At 52.4% G+C, this 10,349-nt stretch overlaps 1 pseudogene; it reads right to left on the bottom strand.

Moving 5' to 3' along the window:
* Positions 1-8,007: 8,007 nt before the first annotated feature.
* Positions 8,008-8,126, bottom strand: LOC146780492 (5S ribosomal RNA; annotated as a pseudogene).
* Positions 8,127-10,349: the final 2,223 nt, after the last annotated feature.

The following is a 10,349-nucleotide window of genomic DNA, read 5'->3' on the forward strand; positions in this document are numbered from 1 at the left end:
CACCTGACGCCAGCCGTCAATGGGAACCAACAACGCAAAAAATAGCTCTATGTCAGCTAAGGTCATGACGGCTGAAGAGGCCGCTTCTGTGAGTTCTTTATAATAAGCCGTGGGATTCTTACGGGGGTCAGGTAATTGTGATTTTAGGGAGAGGACTTCACTCCTCTTCCAGGGGGTGTAAACCCATTGCTCCTGCACTCGAGCCTCTACACGAGGTCTAGTCACCACACCATGGTCATCCTTTAGTTCCAGTATTTCAGGATGAGAGATTGGATGAACTTCTCGCATAGGATGCTGAGTGTCCCACGAGGGACACTTTAGACGCATCCGTTCTCGATAATTTAATAAAATCTCCACATTTTTATACACTTCATCTGGGCTAAGTTCAGACTTATGAGCCCTGTCCCGGATGTCATACATCACTTGGGGGGCCAACCCTCCTGGAAAACACTGTTCCCAGAGAGTAATGATACGTGCAGCCATGTGTTTCAAGGCATGGACAGGTTCATAGTCTCGAAGCGTGTTCCATATATCGATTATAGTATAAATAGGCTGTCGCATCCACTGGGATGACTGATCCTCAATCATCTGTTTCTGACAACTTCCGTGTGTCGAAATCCCCCAGAGCACGAAACGGAGTCGAAACAGCTGGAGATGGGGTCGTGCTCTCAGAAAGGGAAGCCCACACAGGGGTGGGGGGAGACAGAACAGCTGTGGACATAACAGAAGACGGCAGTGTAACAGGCCATAAAGTAGCCGTCTCAGACACTGAGGGAGACAAAACAGAGGACGTTCCCGGAGAGGCAAGGGAAGAGGAATCAACAGGGGCGGAAGCTGAAGGGGCCTGTCCTAAAGTCGGGGGAACAACGGGATATATACGCTGCGGAGCATAAGGTGGACAAGTATCCAATAAATCCTCTATCTCATCCTCCGCTTCAGTCCTAGCCACATAGGTCTTATCCACTTGCAATCTAAATAATCTGTCTTCACAATCAATCCCTTGTTCAGTTTGTGCTTTATCATAAGCTATAGCTTTCTGCGTAATCATCTGATTCCCTTTCATCCTACATACTTTCTGCTCCCGCATACGTCTATGCTTTGCTTTCTTCTGCCACATATTTAGGGACTCAAACGTTGACTGTCGACTACGTTTAGAGAATAATCGATAATGCAGAAAATGTATCTTTTTCTCATCAAATGACCAGGTTAAGGGCCATTGTAATTCCACATTATCTTTAGTATATTTATGTCATAGTGTATTAAACAAAAGAGGTGTAATACCATGCTTGACATACATATCATAACTTGGGCTGCCCTCATCCTGGGAAAGGTTGACTTTCAGCCAAACGCGTATCATTAGGGCGGCAACAACATCTAAAACAATTCAATTTACTAAAACACAGCATGGTTATTGTCGTCATGCGTTCCTCATTCAATCATGCAAATAAACTTCCAAACATGTTTGATCTCTTCCTCTCCCTGACGCTGTTATTCCCATGTTTTAATCAGATGACTTTAAATCAAGGTTGAGGTGATCTGGACTGGCGTGTTTGCTGCGCCCCCTCCCCCGAGGGTGAGGTCAACAGTCCCTGTCCAGCGGTGTAAAAACTCAGCTGTGCCTCTCTTCTTCAGGCAAGTGTGAGAACCATTCATTGTTTTGCGTAACCTGGTATGGAGACAGTGCAGTCCACAAAGATATACCCATACAAGTTAACAACACGCCCATCTCCTTACTACACATACAGCTTTCCAGCAGAACCCCAAGCCACCAGTGTCTTCTCACCCTAAGATTGTGATTCTCCATTTCATTGTGAGGCTCACTAGGCATAATATAGATCCATACCTCTACCCTCTAAGCACTTCAGAGCATCATATATTATTAATACACTTAACCAAATTCATGCACCCGCATCCATAGTGTATATGGACCTTCATTACGCTCTGCTCCTTACTGAGGTCCGTTGCGGTCGATAGCCGTGCAGGGATCTAGTGACTGGCATTCTCAGAATCTTGTTTTAATTAGGTAGTTCACTCCTTTACAACTTCATAATGTAACGAATAACTAAAACACTCTTTTTCACATTTAAAACCAATATTTTGTGGCATTTCCGGTACTATATCACTAAGAAATGTCAGCAAGTTACGCAATGATTCTATGCGCACTACTTGTTATGTGACGTTTTGTTGCAAAAGCCTGTTACAAATTAGAATAAAGTGATGGGAATTGGTGTTCTTAGTTTATGGCTACTTTCCGTTGCCACTTTCCAAGCACTCTCATGAGGACTTTGTAAATAAGTACAGCTGACTTCGAATTGGGTTTTCAGTCTTCTGCTAGAGGCGGGGTTTGGCTCTTGTTTATGTGGCGTGATTTTGTTCCAGACTAGTGTGAACAGAGGATTGGCAACCCTTTTCTCTGTTGTTCCTTGCTGTCTGTCTGATTATCCTCTGCATCATGTCTCCCACTATCCATGGGGTGCATCACGGCTGCGACCAACTGCTTCATTCTTACCTTGAATGTGTGACTCAACTTGGTTGTACATTTCTTTTAATCTTACACGGCCCCTAACCCCACACGTGGGCCGCAGCTGCTATTTGCAATTACTTGTTCCTTCTTTTCCAATGGAGCACTCCATAAGAATGTAAAATTTTGCAGAGCGTTTTCTTTTAATCCATCCACTATCTCACTCAGCTCACAATTTACTTAATATAGCGGTGTTAAATCTCCCCAAGGGCATTAGTACCAATTTATATTACACCACATTCGTTTCATTGATTTATAACTTTAAAAATACAGCCTTGTTGTAACTCAGCTAAAATGCGACAGCCACAGCTAATTATTGAAGTCACCCTATTGTAACGTTTCTCTGATTTCATTTGCCAAACTTTCTTTTCCTGTAAGCCATCTGCCCAACACACCCATCGCCCCAACCCTTACATCCCATTCACTTTTTTTTTTATACGGTGCAAAATCAGCTCCACGCCTTTGGAGCAATTTGCATAGTACCCCCAGGGGCACCCCGCTGTCCCCCCTCCCCCATAATAGGTTACCCAAATGACACACACAAGACAGTTGGTGTTGGGTAACAAATGCTGCAGGTTTATTACATAATTCCAGAATATGTAATGGGTGGGTTATCTTACGGGCGATCCAAGGGCAGGCAACCAACTGGTTCGCCTGCCCGCCTGATGAGCCGGGCAGCGCGGGAGCGATGCCCGCCTTGCTGCCCTCCAGGTGATTCTTTCTATGATCACGTGCCGTTGGTAATTCTACTCACGCCCCCTATCGGGGCGGAGCGTTGCATAGCAAGCCCCCGGTTGTTCAGGCCCACAACCGCCCGCAGGACTAGCGGGGCGCCGACACGGCTTCCAGGACCTCCCTTGAGGCTCCTCGTTTTGGCTCAGGCACCCCTCTGGTGCCGCGCAGAGGTACCCTTTGTACCGGCCTGCTTCCAGATCGCCCTGTAACTCCGCCTGCAACGAAAAAGAAAACATTACAACGCTCAGAAACCCCCCCCCACCCAACGCCTACACCGGGTAAGCGGTAGGGAGGGAAAAGGCGAGGTGGGCGACAAAGAGGTTGCCAGGAAGGGTGGGGGAAGGCTAAATAGCCTCCCCCTCACCCCAGGGCCAGGAAGTGACACGCATTGCGTGTCACTTCCGGCCCAACCAGAGGAGGGGGGCTCCGGTCTGCGTCCCCGCCCCCCCAGTGGGAGGGGGTGGGAAGGGGTGACCGGTGCCCCGGGGCCACTAAGGCGCCGACCGCCTATTGGCCCCCTGCGGGGGCCGCGGTCAGCGGCATAGTACCCCCAGGGGCACCCCGCTGTCCCCCCTCCCCCATAATAGGTTACCCAAATGACACACACAAGACAGTTGGTGTTGGGTAACAAATGCTGCAGGTTTATTACATAATTCCAGAATATGTAATGGGTGGGTTATCTTACGGGCGATCCAAGGGCAGGCAACCAACTGGGTCGCCTGCCCGCCTGATGAGCCGGGTAGCGCGGGAGCGATGCCCGCCTTGCTGCCCTCCAGGTGATTCTTTCTATGATCACGTGCCGTTGGTAATTCTACTCACGCCCCCCTATCGGGGTGGAGCGTCGCATAGCAAGCCCCCGGTTGTTCAGGCCCACAACCGCCCGCAGGACTAGCGGGGCGCCGACACGGCTTCCGGGACCTCCCTTGAGGCTCCTCGTTTTGGCTCAGGCACCCCCTCTGGTGCCGCGCAGAGGTACCCTTTGTACCGGCCTGCTTCCAGATCGCCCTGTAACTCCGCCACAGCCCTGGCGGCGGCTCACCGTCGCCGCCAGGGCCCCCCACCATACTGCTATAGTCTTACCTGCAACCTATCCTATCTAGGGCTTCCTGCAACTAGCTGGAAGGGAACCATCCTAGCAGAAAGAAGAGTTTGAAATTCTGCCACGTCATGACAGTGTGCAGCGCTAGCGGGACTCAAACCCTTTGAGATCCCTTATATCCACAGGCCCAAGACTTACCAGTGAGCTATAGCTCCTGGTGTTGTGGATGGCCCCATCTAGGCCCCCAAGGCCCGAGACGCTATCCTAATCGGATAGGGTCCGCTGAAATAAAGGATCCGTTGGGCCTGGGGAGATGTGCCAAGAACTATTCGCCCCCCATGCGGGCAGGTTACCCTCTTCACAATTCTGGGCCTGCCCTCTTTGGCTATGAAGGCGAGAAGGGTTTTACTTAACCTTTGGCCAGCCCCCTCTGATTGCTAAACCTGGAGCACAGGAGTGCTCCTGGCTGCCAGCGCGTGACCATGGGCAAGGGGCGACTCCTGCCCCTGCCCACCATCCCCTATTCCTTATGGGAATTATGCCCCTACAGATCCCTCAGTGATGTAACCCCCTAGGTATACCAGCTTCGGTAATCTGTCTGGCTTAAGCATTGCGCGCTGTCAGTAAAGTTCAAGCATTGAGGATTGACTAAGTCCTACTAAGCCCCTCCCATCATGCTCCTCAGTAGGAGGGTGGCGGGGGCGTGCCCCCCCCACAAACCCAGAGCATCCCCAGCAGTGCCAAATTCCTGCTCCGTTGAAGTGAAGATTTAGTGCACCCTGGGCGTGACAAATGTACTATTGACATAATGTCCCCTTGTGATTGCCCCGCTGACACCCCAGTTATTGGGACAGCAGCACCCTATGTTTGCTGGCAGCGCCCAATAGTGCGGTAAACGTGTCCGTAAACCCAGATCCCAGTCTCAAGCAGCTGCAGTACGCGACCAGTGAATCCGGTGGGGGATACCCCCAACCGCAATGGTCCTCTAGACGTCCAGAAAAGGCCCTATTTTACCCGGGCCTATCTCCAAATGATGGTGGTTTCACCCAGCTGTAAGGCCAGAGGCCCGCCTATGGAGCCTATTTACTTGTTTTGCTACTCGGCCCCTTTATGGGTAGGCCTCAGAATTAGGGCAATGCGCGGGCTCCCAGGGCACGGAGCTGCTGGAGAGCAGATGCCTGTTACCCACACGCTGATACTTTATCTGTTGCTGACAACGACAACAACGACACACGACCCAAGCCCCCCCCCCTTCAGCAAAAAGGTTGGAGACGAGTGACATGTGGTCACATGTGGTCAGGATCGGACAGCGCGACCCTTGCTGTAAATAGCACTTTTATAACGCGTGAACTCGACCCGAAGGTATAGCAGCGCTGTGCATGAGCACCATATTTACACACATATTCGGGCACGGGAGTGAGATCATACGGCGATATTCACTGATTTACCCAGCGTCACAAACCCAGCGTGAACTCGAACCGAAGTTATTGGCGCGCGGTTCCTGAGCACCGTATCTACATACATAATCGGGCACGGGGAGATTAAGTTATCTGCCCGGCGTCACTGCGCGACTCGCCCAACGGTATATGGAGCGCAGTCCGTACGCCCCGTATCTACATACATATTCGGGCACGGAGTGGGATCATGAGCCGCAAAAACTCGCGACCCTCGGGGGCCCAGGTGGACCAGGCCCAGCAGCACGCATGCATATCTGGGCATGGGGTGATCAGTGATTTGCCCAGCGTCACAACCACAGCGCGAACTCGATCCGAAGGTAATGGTGCGCAGTTCGTGAGCACCGTATATACATACATCATCGGGCACGTAGATATTAAATTTGCCCGGAGTCATAGTGTGACCCGCCCGAAGGTATTGGAGTGCAGTACATGAGTCCCGTATTCCCGTATTAGCATACCTATTCGGGCACGGTGGATTATTGATTAGCTCAAACCGTAATGCGCGCGAAATTATTAGAGCGCCGGACACGAGCACCGGCCAAATAACCCATTCGGGTGCAGGGGGTGTCGTAATGCCCGGAATCACCTGATGCGCGCGAATGTGGGCACGAGCAAAATCTTGTGCACAATGCCTGCACTTGTATCAAGTGTCTGCCTTATCGGAAGCCAGCAGATACCTGTTGCCTATTTGTAAAGCGCGAACTCGACGTCAAAGGTCTTGGAGCGCTTTACATGAGCACCGTATTTACATTACACCATGCCGGCACGGGGAGCGTAAGCGATTCATACCATATAACACGATCCCCGTGCCAAATCACGCGAACACCGCACCCGATTAACCATTGAGGTGCGGGGGGTTTAGTAATGCCCGCAATCGCGTAATGTGAACAATGCATGCACTTGTATCATGTATCCGCCTTATAGGAAGCCAGCAATACATGTTGCATAAATATATAGCGCGAACTCGACCCGAAGGTATTGGAACGCTTTACATGATTACACATTTAAGCACAGGGAGCTTACAAGATTCGTACCAATTATCCATTGAGGTGCGGGGTTCAGTAATGCTCGCAATCGCATAATGCAGACGCGACCTCAAGGGGCGGAACCTCACTTCCCCATAACCAGCGTCCAGCTCGCAGTCGTCGGACAACCCCACCTCTGCAGGTCACCACGCCTGCCGCACGCAGCCCACTGCATGCCCCTCCCACCCTCAACGGCAGCATAGCTGACGGGAGGGGGGGCGATAACCTTATCCAGGGAGTGCCACGGGGGTTGCACCGCCCGCGATCCGCGGGGACCCAGGCAGCTCCCAGCCTTGCCGTGCTGGTGTATTAGGGCCGTGAACCGACGCTAATCTCCTAGCGGCTCCCCCGGCGCAGGGTGTAGGCTTCTTTGCCATCGCACCCCCATTCATTTACTTTGCTCGCGAGGGCTGCCGCCATTGAGAAGTATGCCCCGCGGGCGAAAGGCCGATGGACACACGATCGATACAGTGTGTAATGAGTGCTCTACCCTACGCTGAATCACGCTGCAGCGACGCTTGGGCAGAGGAAGGTTTAGACCTTGCCCGCCAAACCCTCTGAACCCTAGTTTGATGCGGCCGCCAACCACTATCTCGCTGCGGCCAATGCATGGGCAGGAGTAGGTCTGGAAGGCATTGAAGCGCTTTAAATAGTACAGTGATGAGGAGGCGACACGGGGGTCGAATTGCCTTTGCACCTGATAAAGAAACTGTGGGCATAGTGCTGGAAACTACCTACCCGAATGCTGGGACCGCCGAGAGCGTCAAATAAGAGGAGACTCTCTTTCTGCGCTCAACTATGTCCTACCTTTACTCTAGCAAACAACTCAATTGGCGACCGTGGGTTGTGCTTGGGCCGCCAATCGTGCGGTGTCCTTTTCCTGGACTAAGCACCTTAAATGCCCCGGCTAAAGGCACTTGGCGTGCCGGCGCTTTGACTTTAAAAGAAAGAAAGCCTCGAGACCGCAGGTGCACACAAGTTGTCCAGTCGTCTCCCCTACCGAGCGACTCCTAGTAGCCCCGGACACATATTTATATAGCACGAGCTCTAACCGAAGGTCGTGGCGCGCTTAACGTGGGCACCGCTTGCGCATCCACATTCCAAAAGAGGAGATAAGTCAACCCGGAGGGATGAAATGACCCGCGCAACTCGACAAGGCAAGTTCTTTTTTTTTTTTTTTAATAATGCTGCATATTGATATAGCGTGACTCGAACCGCAGGTATTGGAAATGCCCACAACACCTGGTATTCCAAGGCGGTCTCCCATCCAAGAACTAACCAGGCCCGACCCTGCTTAGCTTCAGAGATCTGACGAGATCAGTTGCATTAAGGGAGGCGTGCCCGTGCGGACCGAAGGCTCAAAAGCGGGATCGGCCAGACCGCAATGTCCCGCACATTTATACAGTGGGGTCTCGACCGACTGCACTGGAGCGCCATCCTGAGCACCGTGCCTGCATTCGCAAAAGGGGGGTGACCAGGAAATCGACGGGATGAAATGAACCCCGCAACAGCATGACTCCTTCATTGTTGCATCCTTCACTCAAACCGAAGGCCCCTGCAGCGTCAACAAACCCGACCGCAAATGCCCTGCACACTTATACAGCGCGGTCTCGATCCAAAAATCGGAACGCTCAACATAAGCACCGCGCCACACTCGCACTCAAGTAAACATGGAGAGGACCAAATGCCCGCCCAGGATCACCGGACGTGGACGCGACCCCGAGCCTCGCACCCTGTTCCCAGCACCCAAGCTGGCAGTCCAAACCGACGGAGGCGCCACCTCTCTATCCTTCGAGACAAACAGTCTTTGGACGTGCCAGGACTCGAACTCCCGATCAGCCCAACCACTCTACCGTCCAGCGAGGAGCGCGGAGCGCTTAACGTGCTGGGCCATTGCAGGTTCCGTACCCTAGGGGGAGGGAGGGGGGGGAAGTAGCGGTCCCGACACGCTGCTACGCTGGCCTGGAGCCGCCACGGTGCTCGGGCCTGCCCCATGTTCGGGTGGGGGGGTGCTCTCTGACCGGACATCGGCCTTCATCCTACCGAGCCCACAGCGCGCAGGCGACAACCCCTTGCAGGCAAAACCCCGTGTTGCCCCCACAGCGCCCCTCCCCTGCTTCGAACTGCGCACGCCACAAACTTAGCCAGCCGACCCCGTGCTACCATGTCCCAGGACAAAATCACGCTAATATTACACTACACAACTGCCTATTACACTGCCCCTGGGCTTAGAGGGGCACCGCGCTCGGACCGACAACCCCAGTAGGGCCGGTTCTCCCCTAAGTCACCCGTGCAAACATGGGTGCGCACGGCTGCCCTGCATTTTAACTTGCGCCCTCTCACAACCCCCCAGTGGATGCAGTGAATCGATGAAAAGTGCCGCCCCAGCATACCTAATCACTGGGGCGACGGTGGCCTCTCCGAGTCGGGGGCACACTCATGCATGATAATGATGACCCCCCTGCGGCAGCACAATCTTATATGCCACCCCCTACATGCCCGATCCCTGTGCGGAAGCGGCAAAACTACGCCCTGCAGTTGCCGGGGCACCCAGGGAGGCCTTTTCAGCAGGCCGAAGGAGGTATGCAGCTGGTGAGCAGAGAAATTTGCACTCACGTGCGAGATTGGCGGCAGACAATGTATGCAGGAGCTGTGGGGTGGGGATTAACCGCACCCCCAGAAGTACAGCTGTACACATGATGCACGGTTTGAGCTCGACCCGAATTAGAATTCAGCGCCGAAAATGAGGTAGCCAGAGATGTTACTCAGCCCCAAGAGGCCGTGCACGTGACACGCTTCCCACGTACCACCAGACTATTAACGCTATCAGATTTATGTGAATTATCCGCAGAAATCTCGCCACTGCTGTGCTCTCATGCAATTTATAGCATGTAATAGGAAGCCCTAGATCATGCGGCAAGGCTGAGTAACTAAATTATAGCGCAAGAAAAGCTTAATTATGCGGCTTAATGCAGCGCATTTAGTGATGACATTACTTCCATAGTTTTGCCATTTTTACACAGGTTAACGCTGTCTGAGCATACCTTTCATCTCATTAGTGCCAGTTTAATAGCCACATACAAAATGAGCCACAGAAAGTGAACCAGCCAACTTTCACCTTCCGCTGGGCGGCGCGCGCAGCCCTCGATGTGCCGGCAGCAACTTTTGATCAGTTTCAACTAGAAACATTATTTTGTTCCAATTTGCATGTTATGCAGTAGATGATGGATTATCTGGCAAAACACCAAGACTCAAATCCACATGAGATACAATAAAGAATGATTTTGCGCAGTTTCTTCCACAGCGCGGGGGCCGAGATCAAAGCGCAACAATCCTAGAAATCTGCCGCCATCTCCTATCCACCCTTTCGTACAATTACAGACGGGCCAGTCTCAGGCTCGTAGCCAGCAGTACAATTCCACTCGCGTTGTGGGCTAAGTCGAGAGGCGGAAAGTAACCAACTCATAAGGCATTAAACCTCCCCTCTAAGCGATGTTTGAATAACCGAGCTTCAGACAGGAGAGATTGCACCCGCCCCCCGTGTGCATTTGGCACGGGGGCGCCGGATGAAT

This window comes from Triturus cristatus, chromosome 12 (assembly GCF_964204655.1).
Source record: "Triturus cristatus chromosome 12, aTriCri1.1, whole genome shotgun sequence".
NCBI classification, from domain to species: domain Eukaryota; kingdom Metazoa; phylum Chordata; class Amphibia; order Caudata; family Salamandridae; genus Triturus; species Triturus cristatus.